Source organism: Marmota monax, unplaced genomic scaffold (assembly GCF_021218885.2).
Source record: "Marmota monax isolate L192 unplaced genomic scaffold, Marmota_monax_Labrador192_F-V1.1 WCK01_AAM20220418_F8-fsc00064, whole genome shotgun sequence".
NCBI lineage: Eukaryota > Metazoa > Chordata > Mammalia > Rodentia > Sciuridae > Marmota > Marmota monax.
In genome coordinates, this window is record NW_026694542.1 from 3,377,713 (window position 1) to 3,399,446 (window position 21,734).

Here is a 21,734-nt window from a genome sequence, read left to right on the forward strand (position 1 = left end):
TAGGTGTCTGTTGATGATTTGGACAGAACGAAAAGAACTTTGAGTTCTTTACTTTATTGTTCAAATCTCTTGATAATTTTCTAGGTGGACATAGACCAGACACAGAGACAATGTATCTGACAAGATTTATTCCATATCTTCCATATCGCTTGAATAAAAATGCATTGCTTGCGCATAAGAAGTTTCAGGTATCAATTTCTTAGATGGAATAGGAGAATTTGCAGCTTACATTGCTTAAACCAGAAGTCTTAAGAAACTAAAGTCCTACCACTGAGTTACAGGTGATATATAGGATCTCTGACCAAAGAAATATACTACTATCATCTATGGGGATTTTTCCAAGATTATCTGATGATATACTTCATGACATAAATAAATTTAGATGTTTAGCACATTGCTTATCTCTTACAGTATCTTTGAAAATACAGACTTCCTTATCCAAGAAAAAAAAAAGCAAAAAATTTAGATTTGTTTTAATTGAGATCGTTTTAGACATTTTGGGCATAGGTACACTGAGTACTGGTCCATTTGATAAAAGTGGTATTATGAAATAAATCTCTGAAGTCCTTCTGTTCTAAATACCCATTTACATAAAAGCTAACACAGCACAAAGCCTATTTTATTACTGTATAACAAATTAAATTACCCAATGGCTTAAAACAACAAACATTTGTCTCAGAGATTCTTCATCAGTAATCCAGCAATGGCTTTGATGAGAAGTTGTGGTTCATACAGTTACATTCAAGAAGTTGGCTGGGGGGTTAATTTCCAAGACTGAAATTTTATAATTTCAAAATACAATGCATGGAATAATAATAATAATAAAAAAAACTCAGTGCATAAGCTCAGTAGCAGTCTGGAAATGATGACAGAAGATGGTAGAATGGGTTAAAAAAAATGACCCAATTATGTGCTACCCAACAGAAACTGACTTCAAACATGATGTAGGTAGGTTGAACATGAAAGAATGAAATAAGAGAAACTAGGCAACCACTAATCAAAAGAAGCTGAAATGGCTATACCACTGTAATACAAAGGTAGATTTTAGGGCAAAGAAAATTACTGGGACAAAGAGGAATATCAAATAACGATAAAAGGTCAACTCAAATAGAGGATATAAGAATCCTAAATATATGTGTACCTACAATAAGGCTTCAAAATTCATGAAGCCAAAATGATAGATGGAAAGGAAAGATAATTCTATACTCATATTTGGGGATTTCAACACCCCTGTTTCAATTATAGAATTGATAGAATCACTAGACAGAAAATCAGCAAGCGCATAGATGAACTCAACAAGACTGTCAACCAGAGGTAGCTAATTGGCATTGATAGTACATATCATTCAAAAACATCAGAATACACATTATTTTCATTTGCACTTGGAATATTTTCCAAGATAGAACACATCCAAACAATTAGAAGGTATGGGAAGCCACTCCTGAGCTAGTTAGCATCTTTACTTGGCCTTGAGCCAAGGAGATTTTGGTTTGGTATTGCAAGTTACTTTGTGGTTCCTCTCATTAATAGATAGTGCAATGCACATGACCTCAGTTTTCACTGGGCTAGGGAGACTGCTCTCATAGCTCTGGAATTGAGCATAATTCATTGAGCCTGGACAGCCTACCTTCTACCTTATTTGGCAAAAGAACAGAACATTCTGTAGAAAACCTTTGATGTTTCCCCCATATAAATAAACCAAATGCAGGCTCTCATTCTCTTTCCAGTGTGGAAACTTGACCCCTAAGGTTGAAGAGCCATCCCATCCCTGCTTTCTAAAATTACTTTCTGTGTAGTGTGGGTTTTTTTCACCACCTTCTTTTCTTAGACTTATATGGCAGCCAGCTCACTCCACACAGAGGAAACCCAAATTCCACCGCCCATGCAGGAGGTAGGCGAGGAAAAGGAGAAATAAAACAGTAAATTTGCAAGGTGAAATCGTTTAAAAAAAAAGTTCTCTTATATAATGGAGTCAAACCAGAAATAAATACCAGAAAGCTAAAAGGAAGATCTCTAAATACTTGGAAATTAAGAAACAGGCTTCTTAATATTCCATGGGTCAAATAAGAAGTCTCAAGAGAAATCGACTCAGATCCAGGAGTTTGCATTTCTTAGGAGTCTCTAGTTGGTGGCTTGCCGCAGTCTGGCTGCAGCAAAATAACCGGGGGGGTGACGAACAACTTGTGTACAGTGATACAGCAGGAGTGGAAGCCGTTTATTGTAGGACAACAGAGATATTTATACATTACACACAGCTTATCTAATTAACATAAACTAGATACAGAATTCAACCAATAAGGAATCTCCACACTTAATGGCTCGCTGGCGTTACTTCACAAACCACTCCCTCTGGATGGCGCATTTTGCCAGGCGCCATCCAGACTTGTTTACAGACTCTAACATTTGCCAGGTGCCATCCAGACTTGTTTACAGACTCTAACAGTGGCTGACGTTGCTGGTCCATGATGGAAAAGGGTAGATCAGAGTAGTAGAGGAATCACATTTTGAAAATCACTGAGGTACAACATTACAGATAGAGCTCCTTTCCTGAAGATATTTATATTGTATATTCAGTTCAGCTAGTAAAGCCCAAACACTCTTCCTTATGGAACAATAGGAACTTATGATCATGTGCCCTATACTTGTGAATTTTTCTCTAATAAAGCTTAATTTACATTTTTACCCTATTGCTGTAGTGGGGACATACATATGCTTGTATGCCCCTTCTCATGAACATATATGCAACCTGTTCAGTCTCCGAAGAGCTGATTAGTGATGTGGCTCCTATTTAGAGAGTGTAACTGAATGATAGTATGTAGACTGGATAGTGTAATATTTGCCATTCAACTTGATATGGTTGAATTCAAAAGACCAAAAACCCCCAAAACATATGTAGTGTGTTCCCTTCTAGGCATCATGTTCACAATTAAGTTGGCTTTCACTTCTCTTAAAATTTTGTAGTGGTTGATCAGTTTGTTAGTTTATTTATTTATTGAGTACCAGGGAATTGAACTCAGAGGCACTTGACCACTGAGCCACATCCCCAGCCCTATTTTTGTATTTTATTTGGAGACAGAGTCTCACTGAATTGCTTAGCACCTTGCTTTTGCTGAGGCTGGCTTTGAACTTGCGATCTTCCTGTCTCAGTCTCCACAGCTGCTGGGATTACAGGCATGCTCCCCCATGCCCGGCTGGTTGCTCAGTTTACAATGTACATTATTATTATTACTATTATTATTTTACCAGGGATTGAACCTTGGGGTGTTTAATCACTGAGCCACATCCCTAATCTTTATTTTATTTTATTTTTAATTTTGAGATAGGGTCTCTTTAAGTTACTTAGAGCCTCATTTAGTTTGTGAGGCTTGCTTTGAACTTGTGATTCTCCTGTCTCAGCCTCCTGAGCTGTTGGAATAACAGACATGTGACACTGCACCAAGCTACAATATGCATCTTTAATTCCAGCATACCCTCAAATAACCCTTCAGTGCTCCATTCCTCTGCACACTCTAAATGAACAAGGGTGCATGACTAAATGGTTCTTTTCCATGAAGAGACTGCCTTCCTTCCACCTCGCTCCACTCTGCCTTCCAGATCTTTTCCCTTGAAAGCCTTTAGTTGGTTTACAGTTAATTTATAATTGGCCTCCGATTAGTTTCTTCACTGATTCTGCACTCTTTGGGCATTTTAGAATTTGCTTCTGATTCTTAAAGAGAACCATTATCTTTCTAAAGACACACTTCACAATTGCATTTAAAACAATTAGGCTACAAAATCATAGAATTTGCAGGGAAATGGATGGCACTAGAGCAGATTATGCTAAGTGAAGCTAGCCAATCCCTAAAAAACAAACGCCAAATGTCTTCTTTGATATAAGGAGAGTAACTAAGAACACAGTAGGGACGAAGAGCATGAGAAGAAGATTAACATTAAACAGAGATGAGAGGTGGGAGGGAAAGGGAGAGAAAAGGGAAATTGCATGGAAATGGAAGGAGACCCTCAGGGTTATACAAAAGAACATACAAGAGGAAATGAGGGGAAAGGGAAAAATAATACAAGGGGGAGAAATGAAGGTCAGTAGAGGGGGTAGAGAGAGAAGAGGGGAGGGGAGGGGAGGGGGGATAGTAGAGGATAGGAAAGGTAGCAGAACACGACAGTCACTAGTATGGCAATATGTAAATCAATGGATGTGTAATTGATGTGATTCTGCAATCTGTATATGGGCTAAAAATGGGAGTTCATAACCCACTTGAAGCAAAGTGTGAAAGATGATATATCAAGAACTATGTAATGTTTTGAACAACCAACAATTAAAAACAAAACAAAACAAAACAAAAAACAATTAGGCTAGCTGGGCATGATGACACACACTTGTAATTCCATTGATTTGGGAGACTCAGGCAGGAGAATCACAAGTTGGTTGCCAGCCTGGAAGACTTCGTGAGAACCTGTCTCAAAACAACAACAATAGAAAAGAGAAAAGATTAGGCTGAGGCAGGAAGAAGCTTCTGGGTTGCTGACCATGTTTTATTTTTGACCTGGGTGAGAGTTACCTAGCTATCATCACATTTCAACAACTTTTCCGTGATTTGTGCATTTTCCATATACATGTTACATTGTACTCTTATGAGGTTATAAAGCAAAATCTATAATTCAGTAAGATATAAGAATTTTCAAAAAGATTAATACTGTTTATTCTGTATGTAATGTAGATTACAATTATGATATAAACAAAAAGGTTCCCCTGGAGCTTTGACAAATATTTCTTAGTTTTAAAAAGGTCATGGGTCTTTAAAAACCACTTGGATTGAAGTTAATAATGAAATCCTCCAAACATATTGCAAATTAAGTCTGAATCTGCCTGCTTTCCAGCCTCTGCAAACTTGTTTTCCTCACATCTGGGTTACTTGACCTCATTTTCTGATGACAGTTTGTCAAAGACTCTTGAACTTATTTCCAAGCAGGAGAAACTCAGGAAGGCTTAAACTAACATTGTGGGATTCAGAATCTTTTCCTCTTGCCACTGTTCCAGTTCTGATCATATGCCTCAGTTCTGAAAACTTGACTTCTATCTTTTCTACTGGGTGTGTGAGTTAGCTTTGCTTCACTGTGACCAGAATGCTTGATAAGAGAAACTTAAGAGAAAGTTTATTTTTGCTCAATTTAGAGTTTAAGTCCATGGTCTGCTGTGTTCATTGCTCTGGGTCCAAGGTGGGGCAACTGCATCATGGTGGAAGGGTGTGGTAGAGGGAATTACTCAGGATATGGTCATGAGGGAGTAGGGGTGGGGGGAAGAGGCTGCAGGGAGGATGGATCCTTCCAGGGGACACCCCTAATGACCCATCTCCTCTAGTCATATTCCACCTGCCTGCATGTATCACTCAGTGCATTCAAACTAGGATGGACTGATTAGGTTACAGCTCTCACAGTCCAAGCATCTCACCTCCATACATTCCTGTATTAACACAGAAGCTTTGGGGGGCAACTCATATCCACACCATACTACTAGTCCTCATTTTTCTCTGACTCTTTTACTTGTCACTTATCCTATTCTTTGTAGGACAGGAGCCTTGCCTTTTCTGCTCCATTTTTCCCTGTTTCCCAGTGCCTGACATTATTTAACTAAATCTTGGCTGGGTGTTTGCTACCTCCTGACAAGCCCTTCTTGTCCAACAGTTAAGTTCTCAAGTGTTATCTCTGTATTTTGTTGATTTCCCTGACATCTTTCCTACTGGTATCCTTTGCTGCTTTTTGTGGTTTCTACACCATTAACTTTCTCTCTTTCTACCTGTTGTCTATTTCCTTTCGGGTCAGTTCCTGATGTCTTCCTTTTTTAGCTATGTCAAAGAACTCTAAGAGTTCTTCCCTAGGTCCTACTTGGACACAGAATTTATAAATAGTGAATATAAGATGGAAAGCATCTCAGAGTAGATGTGTACAAAACTTTCCTTTTATAGAGGGGGAAACTGGGGCTCAGCTAAATTCTTAAACATTTGGTTGGATAATATCTTCAGATATTATAACAGAACAATATTTAAAAAATCTTTGTAGAAATATTTTCCTTTATGGTAATCTGGTTTCGTGCTCATGAGAGCACCTAGCTCTGTGGACCTGAATTTAGCTTCAATGAACTATGCACCTTCCAGCAGACAAAACATCACAGTCCCCAAGGTCTTACAAAAATCCCCAAGAAGTGGTAATTTGGTAGAGGCCTGGAGTTGGCACAGAAAGGTCACATTTGTGGTCCTCCACTCTAGAGGATTTGGCATAGGCCTTGGATTCCAGCAGCTCGTACAAACAGTTGTCCCAATAACCAAAGGGGACCAACCACAGCTGAGTGGGCAACAGCACTGGATGCTAAGTGACCAGGCAGGGTGTGAAATATCTCAAAGAAGAAATCCAACAAGGATTCGGAGGACGACAAATGGGAAAAGATTCCCTTTTTATTTAATGCCAGCTTATGGGTCTCTCATTACCACATTGAGGACAGAGGAAAGATTTTGAGAAAAAAAAAAAAAGAAAATTTAGAATGGATAAATTGAATCATCGTTCCTGAATTTAATATTTTCTTCTTTAACTACAATGGTTATTGAAAAGCACATTGTGATCAATTCCAAGAAAACAAATTTGTAATATTTTGCATGTCACCTTTGAAGGATATTTTCATATAGGTTATAAAAACGGTTAAGGAAAATGGTTTTTGAAACATAAACACCCAGAACAGTGCATACATAAGAGATAGCAGAGGAGGTACGATCACAAGAAAGAATCGATCTTAAGATGAATGGACAGGAATATTGGGCCTCTCGGAATAGGGTCAGCTGGATGGATAGCTGATCCTTGAGACCTAGCTTAGAACTGCCATTTCAGATCCAGGAACTGTCGTGTAACTCAGAGTACCCTGAGATTGTTCAAGATCGTTTCCCTCTAGATCAGAGAAGAGGTTAAGATCAAAATGAAATCAATGTGGAGAAAATAAAGAAATGGAATTTGATGTGTCCCTGGTTGTTGATAGAACTTTGTACCTGCAATGTTGACCTAGCCATAATGACAAAGCTCACTGGCACAGCCAGGCCAAGAACCACCATCTCTTCTCCCAGTCTCTGCAGCTTTTAAAGCAAGATTGAGCCATACACCTAACTTGCTGACGGGTATGATCCTGTCACACTGCAATATGTCTATTTCAACTCCTGATTATTCCAACAGTGTTTCCCTTTTAACACAGACTTCCTCTAAAAGTGGATAAAAATAGAAAGATATAGGTAGGAGTGTTTCAGCCTATCCCAACAGAAGCTTTCATCTAACCTTGACTAATCATTGTGGTTTGATGGTCAGAGATGCAGAAGACACTTTAGATGTATAAAAAGTATTGTCTGTAGATTGATCCTAACTGGTATTTTTTATTGAGTTCTACTTGTGGTAATTCTGAAATGGAGCTACAGCCCAGATCAGGGGCCCTGCCACAATCCACACCTTCCCAGAAGGTTAGCATAATTTGATGGAAGATTTATTAAAAAAAAAAAGAACTTGAAATAATTATGGATCTGCACCATATGTCCTACCACATTAGAGAAATTTGCATCTTCTGGTCTGTTGTAGTGGAAAGAGCACAGGATGTGGAGCCAGAAAGATCTGGAAGTTTTCCAGCCTCTGTCACTTTGTCACCGTGTGACCTTGGGAGAATTAGTTCATGTTTTCGAGCCATGGTTTTCTTTTCATAACATTCCTATGTTATGAAAAGCTAATCTTCCTTGGATGGCAATGAGGCTTATATGTACCATAGAATAGGTGGTGGGCCCCCAGAGCACCCTTTTCTTCTTCCATGGGGCACTGCAATGTATTGCTGAGATCCTGCCCTGGTTTCTATGCTTATTACAGACCAAACCTCCTTTTCAAATTCACTTCTCATTTTTTTGTTTGTTTACAAACAAAATATCTGCCATACTCATATCTGCAAATTCTCACTCTAGTCCAGGAAATATTTAAATTTACTAAGTTGAATTTGTGCTTCTTCCTTTGTGGGAGGCAGAATGATGGCACCTTTTCCTATCAGGTGTCTAGATTCTACTCTCTGGAATCTGTGAACGTGTTACCATACACAGAACCTGGAATTAAGATAGCTAATCATCTAATCTGAAACTAAAGAGGGTACCCTTAATTGATCCAGGTGGGTTTAGTGCAATCCCAAGGATCCTCAATGGTAGGTAAGAAAGGCAGATGAGTTAGAATCAGAGAGACATTTGAAAATGCTGCACTGTCAGTTTTGAAGATGGAGACAGGGCCAAGGGCTAGGAAATGCAGGTGGTTTTCAGAAGCTGGAAAAGGCTGAGTCTCCCCAAGAGGTTCTGGAAGGAATGAAACTCTGAGAACACTTTGAATTCAGTCCAGTGAGACCCATTTTGAGCTCATGACCTCCAGAACTATCATAGAGTAAATTTGTGCTGCTTTAAGAAACCACACTTAAAAGAATGATAACTTATTACTGGAATAACAGGAAAGGGATACACATTTTTTTGAAACACTATATTTTGGCTAGCATGTACCTCTTATGTTTTATAAGGGTCAAGTGTCTTCTCTTCTTCTATGAGTCTGAATAGTAAGCTTCTTCCCTCATTTATTAAACTGTCAACACTTAAGAGAAAGATAATAAGAGAGCCATTATCAGATTTCCAGAACTGGATGGTACTGTGCTGTGGTAGACACAGATTCAGGATCCTGGCATGAAAAAGAATACACAAAGTAGATAACTTGAGGAAGGTTTACTAAAGGGATCTGTGGTGAAGGTATGGACAAAGTGAGGGGAATTAGATAATATGGAGTTTTGGAGGATCCCCTTGGGGGATGAAGCTTCCTCCCTAGGTCCTGAAGGTGTGAGCCCAGGAGGATTGGTTCCTGGAATATAGAGGGAGACGGGGAGAGAGAAGAAAGGAAGGAGGGAGGGGGAGAGAGAGAGGGAGAGGGAGGTGTGTGTGTGAATAATAAGGATGTCTAGGGTAGCCTGATAGAGCTGTGACTGAGTTGAGAGAAACTAGCCTTCAACAGCCCTGCAGGGAGGGATGAAGGAAAGTAGCCCAGTCTCTACTCTTTCTTCAATCTCCCATGAAAGTTCCCTACTGGCCAACTCTGCCAGAACTTAGAGGGTAGAGAGACTTTCATGGCCACAGCAGTCCATCTCCAGGGACACAGCGTTGTTTGGAGAATAAGGGAGAGCAGGTCTAGAGGGGCAAGCAGAAGATATTTAGCACACAGTGGAAAATGAAATTCACCTATAGGAATATGGAATGACTTGAGAACAGGCAGTATAAAACTATCTTACCAAAAACTTCAGTGCTAAACTGTATCAGATGCTCAAATGAATGAATTTGTGCCAATGCGTATCTTATTAGCTGACCTTCTAGAGTAGAGAGCCAGGCATTGCCGGGATAATTCCCACGACTATCATTGGGTAGGTGTCATTTATAGGTGGACTCAATACTCGGATTCAACAAGCATTAGCTGATTTTTGTTATGGCCAGCCACAGAAGTCTGCACAAGGGTTGCAAAATACATAAGGTGTGGTGCATAATTTTTAAGGGTGACTCCTTCTAAAGGACTGACCCAAACTTTTATGCATGTTTTCACTAGAATTGATGGAGATCCTATAGATTTCAATGTATCACTCTCGCCCTTTAAGGTGAAAGAAAGAAAAGAAGAAAGTAGGGAGGGAGTGAGGGAAGAAGGGAAAGAAGGAGAGGAATGAAGGAAGGAAAGATGATGCTTGGGTAACTCCACATTTAATTCTATTTATGTTTAAATTGCCATGTCGCCATTCAGAAACCACTTCTTTCTCTTCAGGCTCCAAACCTGCAGGGACCTAACCAGAACAATGAGGAAAATCAAAATGTAGTCCCTGAATTTAAAAAGCAGTCCAGCAAAATCAAATCAAGTAGAAGTCCATCTGGCTCTCCATTACGTGGCGCCTGTGATTTCTCTCAGGTGTATGATGCACCTGAGTGGAAATGTGAACACTAATTGCTTGTATCCTGCCAGTCTTCTCGATTCCTCTGGGCCTTTGAAGAAAATAAAAATTATACATACCTCCCAGGAATAGAATCCATCTGGTTTGAGGAAAATGACATTATCTCTCAGCAGACTTGGAGGATTCTAAACTACCACTGCTGAAAGAAACTTGAGAATACCTCTAACCAGACCCCAGAGGGATGGGGCATGTGGTGCAAGTCAACTTTTTTGTTGAATGTTCAAATTAAAAAAAAAAAAAAAAAAAAAAATCAGTTCTCACTGTAGTGGGTTGGGCAGCTTCTTCCAAATGTGAACGGAGGCTGCCTGCAGATCAGGCCCGCTGGATGTGGGGACCAAAATATAGAGGGTAAGAATTCTCTTTGGACAAAGGACAATAGGAACACACAGAGAATTACTGTGACGATCTCATTCTTATTCTCTGTTACAGATGCAGGTGCCAGGCACATGTATCTATGGTTTCATTTAATCTTTTCAACAGTCATGTGAAGCAGGTAGAATAGATGCTCAGGAATTTTATTAGCCTTTTTTTTTTTTTTTGGTCGACTCTGGTTTCAACCCTGCAGTTCATCCTCCACACTTCAGTGAGAGTAATCTATTTAACATGTACATTTTATCAACTCTATTCCTGCTCAATTATTTTCCTAAATGGCTCCCCATTACTTTTAACATAAATACCACCTTCCTCACAAGATTTAAAATGTCAGCGGTAATCTGTTCTCTGTGGATTTGCCTGGTCTAATCTCCCCTTCTTCTCTCATCATAAGGGAAGCTTCAACAATATTCATGTCTCATTTGCCGTTTGCACATCATAATCTCTTTACCAACCCAGCCTCCAAGGTCTCCCTCTCAGCCTCTATGCCTGGCTAGTTCTTACTAAGTTGCTTCTCTGTCCAGAGAAGATTTCCTTTCAGTTCATGGCTGATCCTAGCAGATAGACTTATTTTTTTTTCTTTTATTCATATACATTTCCTATTTTAGTACTCAAAATGCTTAAATTTTATATTATTTTGATGTCTGTTTTTCTACCATAATGTAATTTTTTGCATGATAGGAATAGCACCATTTAATTTTTGTATAACCAGGCTGAGACCAGAACCTGGAATATAAGTGGGTGGGTGTAAAAAGAGAATTCCTACTTATCCTGCATAACCTTGGGTCCAGTTCTGTGTGGCTTTACCCAGCCCTTGCTAGGTGGTTGACCTCGAATAGGGACAGCCTGACATCACCTGTCTTTCTCCTATGAGGCTTCCTTGTTGCTACTGAATGATGAGTGGAAATCACCCTCATATTTATTTTTGTTCCTTTCCTTTTGATTCTTTTTCTCTCATTCCTGCTTCCCCAATTAAATTATGTTTATGCCCATCAAAGTGCAGGACACAAGCTGTTGATGCAGGCTTTTGTTTCTTGGGAACTCAGTTACACAGTGATTTGTAAAGACAGAACTTAGTTGGTACTTCATAAATGTTTGTTAAAATAATGAACTAAGTGTAACAGAAATTTCCAAATATTTATATTTTACCATAATTATTGCATTCCCTCCTCCTCAGTTTTGGAGATTGCAGAGCAATAACAATCAGAATTGTTGATACACAATGTTTGCTAGGAAGTGAAGGAATAGGTAAATTTTACTTTTCTACTGTCTAATAGAGTATTCTCTTTCTGTTTTTGCTGACATCTTATGTTGTATCACTTCAGTATTATCATTTGAAAATTTTTTTCTTGATACTGGAGATTGAACTCAGAGGTGCTCTACTACCAAGCTACACCCCAGCCCTTTTAAAATTTTTATTTCAAGACAGGGCCTTGTTAAGTTGTGGAGGCTGGCCCAGACTGTGAAGTTGCCATGCTCCTGCCTGAGATTACGAGTATGAACTACCACATCTGGCACAATCGTTCTTTAGGTTTTTTCCCCCCCTTTTTTTTAAAATCCAGGTAATAAGCACTAGGATGTTTTCAAACCACTTATATGATCTCTTAAATATAGAAATAGTTATACTTTTAACACATTTTCTTAGTTTTGGATCAGGTGTTTGGTGCAAGGTGGATATAATTGAGTCTAAATATTGGCAAATCCCTGGCACATTGCCATAGAGGAGCTACTATGTGGTTGGAAAGCCACAGGCCAAGCGTGATGGCCTTAGTATACTAATAGGTCAGTAATTGTTGACATGAATAGGTGTAACACATTTTATCACCCGCCCAAGGCTCATCTCTCAGGCTGGGTTTATAAGGTAAGGTAGAGACCTAGGTGTTAACCTAATTTTGAAATGAAGCAGAACAGAATTATTCCAATGCCAAAACCAATTGTTTATCCTTAAAAGGGTATTGCTAGAAGATATTTTATTGACTGATTACCTGAGTCATTGACATTTGACTCTTAGATTAACCTTAATTATCTCAGTCAAGGTCATCTCCTCAGCTAATATTCCATTACTCAGAATGAGAGTACTTCAAGCTTTGTGGACATGCATACTTGAATGGTACTCCTTAGATTATAATGAACACAGTGATCACCAAAGGGTATTGTTGAAGATTCTTCTGATTTATTAATCTAAAGTATGACATCAGATTCTGCATTTTAAAAAACTCGTAGGTAAAGTAATGCTGATGTCACTTAGATCACTGTTCTCCGACCATACCTTGAGTCACAAGGATCTCGACAATACGCTTATTAAAAAAAAAAAAAAGTCCATCAGAAACTATAGGGCATGACAAGAGTCCCACCCAAATCCCCTAGGGTAAGCTTTAGGAATTATATTAATTTCTTTGACCCAGGTGACTTTTGAATTTTTTTCCCCAAGGTGGTCATATCCTTCTCCATACTAATGTACAACTCCATCTGGATAATTGGCAGTAGAGAAGTTCAGGCCCCAAAGAATGCAAAGTGGCTTCTCAGCTATAAACTTTAGTCTACCTGAAAGAGAATCCTACACTATTCCTCACTTTTAGCAGGCAAATATTTCAATTTTTCTCTGTGCGTACACTCTCAGAGGAAAGACCAGGTGAAGATACAGAAAGAAATTGAAATGCCTCTGAGGACTATGTAACTTCTCTCTTCAGGATGGAAAGAATATAGAAGAACCACGACTAAAATGGGTAGATTAAAAAGGGAGAAATTAATAGAGGTGTCCAATATAATTGATAAAGATAAGATTGAAATCATTTTGATTTCTCTTATGCCAAAAAGATAGGGAAGCTCTGTTATTATTTCATTTCCTGCTGTGATCTGAAATAGAAAGGTCAAAAGTTACTTTACCTAAATTAGGATAGTTTTGTTTTGCCTCTGGGAATACTGACAAAAGAAGATGCAGTCAGCATGCTTTGGTTTCATGTTGTTTGAAATATGCCCGAGGAAGAAAATGAGGTAAGCCATGCAATCTGAGAGCTGTCAGGCAGGTGGTAGGCTAATGGTGGCTAATGGTGGCCTCCCAGCCCACAGTGCTGGGAGCCTGAAGTGTGGGTGTTATCTTTTATGGGATGCTCTTGGGCTGCAGAATCAGAACGTTCTGTGATTGTATGGGTCATTTTGTATGTCTGATGACTTGTTATCCACACATTCCCAGGAGTGGTTCACCATGGTCCAGTGAGTGAGGGACGATTTCCTGCATCTGGGGCTAGCCTCTCTTCTGTTTCTGCAGGCAGCATTCCTTGGCACATTTTGTGAACCAGCATTTTTCTCAATTGGCTCTGGCATCAGTTATGTCTGAAACATTCAAATTTTCAGACACAGAGATAGGCTCTTCCTCTACTTTCCAGTAGTAGAATTAAAATTTTCTCCATCCCAGTGATTAATTTACTTGCTGGGGAACTTTGGAAATGGAACAATCAAAACTGTGATCTTTGAATGCTATTTTGGATAAGAAAAAACCCCTATTTAAAAAAAAATTGCATCTTTTTCTACCAATTTCATGTATTAATCAAGAAAAATCACTTGAATAAAATGGATATGGATATAAAAGAAGCCATTATGTCATGCTAATTAACATTGTTTACAACATTCTTTCTAAATTTTTTGGCAAAAATTTTATTGTGAGGGAGAAAATTTATCTATACTTCTCGCTATGCCAAGTATAATCCTTACCTCCTTCCTCTTTCCCTCCAGTTCTTTCTCTGTGTTCCTTAACACTACTCTGTAAAAAGTAAGCATCTCCAATTGAAGAAGGCCAGAGACTCCCACCCAGAAGATCCTTACCATAATTAAACAGAACCCCCCACCATATTTGTGGCATGTATGTTTCTCTTAGCCTGTCAGAGAGGATGTCAGCCAAAGATTCTGCAGATAGCATTGGGGTTGGTAATTTCCTTTTTTTTTTTTTTAATGCCAGGTTTTTGCATACAAAAGGTGTGATAGTGTTAGAATCTATAGTCAAACTTGTTGTGCAAAAAATATTCTCTCTGTTTTCTTGGTAAAGACATATAAGACCTCTGGCCTAAAAAGCTATTTTCTGGTTACTCAAAGAAAAAAAATATTTTTATGTAAAACCTCCAAGCTGCTCCTCCCACTGGGTATAAAGTTCAAAAAATTTCTAAAATTTTGGTCCAGAGAATGTTTTAGGCTATCTAATAGCCCTCTGGACTGACTACATACAGTCAACAAACCTACTACCTAAAAATTCCTCAGGTGTCCCGTCTCTTCTGTCCCACTTCACAGTGTCTTGAATTTTTTTGCAGTTACGTAGGTTACATGGCTACGTTTTCCAATGAAGAACTTTGATGAAGGTGTTGGTTCTGTGTTTGATTTTCCTGAATTCTATTTACCAAATGCAAGGAGCATTTGTTATATTTTCTTTGTATCCAGCATTCCTTCAATGTGTTCAGTTATATGTCACTTAATGATGGGGACATGTTCTGAAAAATGTATTATTGAGTAATTTTGTCATCATGGCTAGCATCACATAATGGACTTCACACAAACTAAGATAGCTACATCATCACTAGACTATTATAATCTTATGGGACCACAATAGTATATGCAGCCTGTGGTTGACCAGAATGTCATTATGCAGTGTGTGACTGTATGCCTGTCAAATTTAACCTCTCCAGTTCACTCATGTTCTTTGATATCATGTCCTGGTTTTCACCTGCTAGATATCTGAGTGCTGTGGACTGAAGTGTATTCCCCCCAAATTCATACACTGATGCTCTAATCCCCATTGTGACTGTACTTGGAGGCAGGGTCTTTAGGATCTATTTAAGACTAAATGAGGTCATAAAGATGAGGTCCTGATCTGATAGGGATGGTGGCCTTATGAGAAAAGGAAGTGATCTTTCTTTCTCCCTCTTCCTTTCTCTGTGCACACTAGAGGAAAGGCCATATAAAGATAGTGGAAAGAGAGATGACTACAAACCAGGAAGAGAGACCTCACCAGAAACCAAACCCAGCCAGAGCCTTGATCTTGGACTTTTCAGCATCAGAGCTGTGAGAATATAAATTTCTGTGGTCTAGGCCATGCAATCTGTGATATTTTGTTGTGGCATCCAAGAAGGCTAACACTCTTGTCTTCTCTCCCATTTGGAAACAAGCAACCTGAAGAAGGTGTTTCCATGTGGAAGCTATTTCACCAGAGTGGGAGAAGCCATGTAACTTTACAAGAGTCATAAAGCCAAAGTCTTGGCACTCACGCTTTTAGCAATTTTGTTTGCCAAAAATTCTATTTCCCACTGGCGGTACCAACAGCAATGACTGGATTTTAGGGGAGGAAATGGTGCTGGAGTCAGATCTCCAGCAAAGTAGCAGCCATCATTCCTGGTGGCCTAGCTGTGAATTAGATTCTCTAGCCCACCCAATTACCTTGTAAAGTTACCTGCTACCCTTTCAATAACCTTTTTTTTTTCTTGTCCCACAACTATATATAGTTTTGTTTTCTGTCACCATTAGATATGCACTAGAAGAAGAGAAGACAGCAAATTTATTCTACCAAGAAGAAAAGGCTTACGTTTGTGATCGATCTGATTCTAACGAGCTGTAGACTTACTCTACTCAGCAGAGATATGTCCTCTGTAATTATTATGCACGGAAAAGAATATCAATGCACAATATTTATAAATTATTTTAATACTAATAACTGTAATGACATGTTTGTGAATCATTTTAACTTCTTCAGTACTTTATATGCACTCTATTAGTTAATCCTCAAAACAGTTGTAAATTAAGTAGCATGAACATTACTAAGCCCATTTTTAGATGATGAATGAAAGGCAATGAAAAGCTCCAGAGACGATATAATAAATCTGGAAAGCTACAGAGTTTTAGCTGTAAGTGAAACAGAACTCAGGCACATATATTATGCTGTCTGTTCATAGATTTCCTGAACATACATAATACATTGTATGCCATAGATTTCCCTCTTTACTGCGTCCTTTTACTTTTAAGGTTTATGAAGCTTTCTAGGAATCACCACCAAGTTTCAGATTCATGAGACTCTGCTTCCTTTCTTTCATCTGGGCCATTTGATACTCTCTACATTTTCTAAGAATCGACTCATATCACATTCTTCTAAACATTTCTCCAGATAAAATTTCACCCTGCTTCTTGTTATCCTGATTATTCTTTACTTCCATTAACTAACAGATTTGGATTTAGTGTAATTCCATTCTTCGCTAGTGTTATTAACAGTTCAAGGGTAATAATAACTTTGGGAGAGCTAAATTTACTTCCATAATTTAGTTTTCCAGACTAAATAGGCTAATATTCACAAAAATGTCGCCTTACTGACATTTTGGCAGCATTTGGGGGGGGGGGCTTTTTTTTTTTTTTTAAGAGAGAGAGAGAATTTTTTTAATATTTATTTTTAGTTTTTGGTGTACACAACATCTTTATTTTTATGTGGTGCTGAGGTTCGAACCCAGCGCCCCATGCATGCCAGGTGAGCGCGCTACCTCTTGGGTCACATCTCCAGCCCCAACCTGTATTTTTTTAAGCTTCAAGTCTACCAGCATGTATCACAGATTATTTTGCCAAAGTATGAAATATTATGGTCAAATCTTTGCTAACGTTTGTAATAGATGAACAAATACATATAATTGTGTTAGTGATGTCAACTAATTTGGGAGTTCTATTGCTTAAGATGATAATGAGCATATTTCCTTGTGAAAATGAAGGTCAAGTTCAGGTTGACAAGGCATTTGCTTCACTTCTCTTTCACACTCCACCAAAATCCATCATCAAGTCTTTCTGACTCTGTCTTTGATGTTTTTGTCAATTGTGGTCCTTGCAGGAAACAGAAAGTGCACTTATATTAGAATAATTTGAGAAACTAGTAATTGCCACCCACCGAGGGGCCAGAGAGCCCCCAGGGAGGGGGCTGCTTTAGAGAAGGGGCCTTGTGGGAAGGATGTCACAGGTCCAAGGCAAGAACTTCAGTAGGGCATTGGTAATCAAGAGCTCTTGCTTTCTCCTGTTGGCTTCTCATACCCTACATCCAATATTTCTGAAATTCCCTTGGCTTCTCCTTTGCAGTGTACCAAGAATCCAGCTGCTCTCACCTTCTTCACTGTTACTTTATCTTTTTCCTAGATTATTTCAATAGGTTCCTAACTGGTCTCCTTATTTCTGCTCTTGCTTCCATACGGTTCATCCTCAATGCAGACACATGACTGATCTGATTAGGACATAATTCTCTTCAAGGCACTGCTCTGCTAAAGCCCCTGGTAAGGGCTTCTCATCTCACTAGGAATACAACCAAAATGATCATCATGTCTTAAGTGCTCCAAAGAATCACCCTTCCTTTTCCCTTTCCCTTTTCTTTGGGCTTCATATTTTCCCACCAACCCGTGATCTCACTGGTTTAGCAATGTACTGCTCCCTGTTTTGTCTTGAACATACACTGCAGGACTTTTCCCAGCTCTAATATCTGCCCTGGAATTCTGTATACGATGCTCCTCCTTTCCTTCAGTCTTTATTCAGCAGTTATGTCCTCAGTCCAGCCTTTTCTGACTGTTCTTATTCCAATTCTGTCTTCCAAATTTTAATTTTTCCCTGCAGCAATTATTATCCTTTAAAACACAACATAATTTTCTCATTGTACTGTATGCTGCTCCCACCAGAAATAAGTTCCCGTAAGGACATAAGTTTTGTACATATGTAATATTTCAAATATCATTTGCCAAAAAAGGGAACTAAACAAATATATATTAAATACAGTGAATCTGTTTCAATAACTATTAGGTTTAATCTTCTCTTGTCTTATGGATAAAGTTTTCTATTTAGTAGATTCATATGCAATTGCATAAAATAATACAAAAAATCCCCTGTACTCTTTGACCAGTTTCCTTGAATGGTAATGCCAGTCACAACCAGGATACTGACATGGATAAAGTCAAGATACAGGACTTTCCTATCAACTGGAGAATTCTTCATGTTATCCACCTATAGCTGCAACCATTTTCTTCCAGCCCCTCATCCTCTCCTCAGTCTCCAGCAATCATTAATCTGTTCCTCATTTCTATAATTTTGCATTTTCAAGACCTTTATGTAAAGGGGATCCTTGGTATTGAATTTGGTACTGAATTCCCCTGCCCATAGTGTTTGTTGAGGAGTAAGAAACATTGTGGGGACTTATCAGTGCTGCTTTGTTGAGATCACCAGAATCTCCAGGAAGCTCCAGACTTGTTTTCTTCTTTTCTCTCTCTTTTTCCCTAAGATCCCCAAAGACTTTGCGATGACCTGCACTGGATGTAAGGGCTCTTACCACCTTTTGGCTATTGTCCCACCTGGAACAAATGGAGCCATCAACTCAGTTGTCTTTCTGATTTCTTCAGCCTCTCTCTCATTCTGTGCTGATAAGAGGCATCTAAGCTAGTCTGGTTGGCCCTTCTAATCTACTTCTTTCTTCCTTTCATTCAGAGAACTTCCTTCTAGATTAGAAAAATAGATAATTTGCAGTTTTCAAGACTGTGCTCATATCTATTCTCACTTCACTATTTTGGGGAAGGCGAAGTGAATTAGTCTTAGTAGATGGCAGGATTTTTGCCTTTAGTCACCCCCTTACAAAATTTAAAGCAAGATAAAAAGTGCTCACAAATAAGGACAGAGTGATTTGTTTTCCCTCTATTTGTTCATGCTTTTAGGGGAGAAAGATGGTGTGACCCTGCCTCTATTCCAGTGTCATTAAGAGTGCTTAAACACACTTCAGATAAGTAACATTCTTTCAACTTGGCCTTCCTAATAAAGTTTGCTTAATGGTTCACTTGATTCAAATGCTGTCTTTGAACAGGTATTCGAAGTTCAGCAGTGTCACCGATACCTTAAAGACACCAACTATCCCAATTCAGCCAAGATGAAATAGATAACCTGAATAATTCTACAACTTTTAAAACTTGAAAGAATAAGTTTTGGTTTTCATTCAGTAATGAAAACAAGATTTCTCTCTTCTCTGGTTGGTATTTAAGAATATGACATATTTCATTTACTTAACAGAGTTGAAGTGTTTGGTATAGTAAGCTAGGTATGGTAATTTCAAAGTAAATTCAAAATTTCACAATTCTTTTTAAAAAAAGTAATTAGTTAAGATATAGAAAAAGTAGACTCAAATTAAAAAAATATTTCTAAGCTCCATCTGGTCTCATTATCTTAAGATTTTTAAAATAACTTTTCCTTTCTAAAGGGGGTTAGAAATATATGGATTTACAAGTATTGCTTTTATTAAAAATATCAAATAGTATGTAGTTTTTTTAAAGCTACCAGATACAGAAATTTACCAATTTAAACCTAAATTTTTTCTTTATTTTTGTAGTGATCACAGAATAAAAGGATAAGTATCAAATATTATTAAATATAATATACTTATTTTATAACATGCTAAAATTAGCACAAATAGAAAATTCTACTTTTGAGTATATATACTCAAAATATAAAATTTTGAGTATATATACTCTTTAACAAATTATAATTTGTTAAAGAAATATCACTTTGTGTGGTGATTTTTGTGTATAATTTCATATATTGGTAAAATTCAAAACCATTTTTCATTCAGAAATATTCTATGTTAAGTTTGGGGTGAGGGGTGAGTAGGGCTGACTGATCAAAAAAGGGCTAATGACCCCAAAGCATTCAATTTCTTTTCTCATTCAGAGGCCTTAACTAATACTTAATAAAAAATGACAGTTTTTTATTTTTAAACTTTTCTATTGTTTTTCAGAAAGCAGTTCTTAATTCAGTGGTGCATTCAAAGAGATTTTATCCCCTGTTAAAAAAAATTAAAGAAAATAAACTACACAGTTGAGATTTTGTCTGATATAATTTATACCCTTTGAATAAGTACCTTGAAGTTGAGCAAATAAATTGTACACTTAACCCACAGGAAACTAGAACATGAATTCAGACATCCGGGCTCAGGTATGTGCCAAATTCAGGATACCGTGAGAGGTTAATTTAATTACAAGACCTGTGTTGGGAAGAATAATTCAGGGTATCAGGAGGAGCTAGAAGTAGAGTGACTAGAGAACTTGGATTTGTCAAATCTCATATGTGACCAACAACATAGAACACAGGTTCAAGGTATTTTCCCCAAGGTCATTGAGGAAAGGGCAGGAGGTCTGAAGCTCAGATCATTTCTGCCAGTTGTTAAAGCACATATATATATAGAATTCTAAGACTTTGGAGAATCATCACTGGAAAGCAACTGCTACAATCAGTAAAAGATTTCTAACTAGGTGATGGTGGAAATTTAGTCTCCTTGAACTCCCATGTTAAATGATTATGCTTTAAAAAAATCTGGTTTTCTAAATCCCATTATCATATACAATTCTAATGTGCCAATGAAAAATAAATAATAAAAAATTCATTTTATATTATGAAAATGAACCAGAATTTCCTGATAAACTGTAAGACAAATAAATAAACCTAGTTTTCATTTTTCAGTGATTCTTCATGCCCTTTCTAGATGATATGAAACTGGAGTTTGGCAATATTATTTTATGTTGACATTATCCACTTACTTTCCTAGGACTCTAGAAGGCTCAGAAACTATTGAAGAGTCTTAAGTTTTTAAATTGAGTCTGCAGATATGACCAGTGTGTGTGTGTGGCGGGGGGGGGGGAACTTTACATACCATCTATTTTTTTTTTCTTAAGAATCTCTAATTCTATTCTGCTCTATATATAAAAAAGAGAAAAGCTTCAGGGGAAGGTGTCAAACCATAGTATAAGGCTGCCCGACTAGTTGCAAAGGAAAGGGTTTTAGCATATGTTCAAAGTTATTTTTGACATTTCTATAAATAAGCTCATCCCACATTTCTGTGCCCTTCCTTCACTTAATAAGAATAATAATAAAAGTCCATCAGCAGAGTTTGCCGCTTTTACATATCATCTAAACTCCAGCTATTTTTTTTTCCTCTTAGTAAAAAATGGGTAGGAATACTGCTATTGAATTTCTACATTCATTAAAATAACTTCGAGTGCAATTGGGGCTGGGGATGCAGTTCAGTAGTAGGGCCCTTGTCTAGCAGGTACAAGGTCCTGGGCTTGAACTCTAGCATTGCAAAAACAAAAAGAAAATAAGCCATTTATTACTAAGGGGTCTATTAGAAACTATGTTTGATTAATTGTATACATTTGCCAACAATAATCTATGAAGGGTGCAGATCTCTTATAAGACTCTGAAGCATGTTATCAATAATGTGTTCGAGTATGGAATATTAGAAATCATAAGAGAGCCTGATAGAATTATCTGGTAGTGTCTCAAAAGTCTATCAGATTGTTTCAGAGGAAAAAAT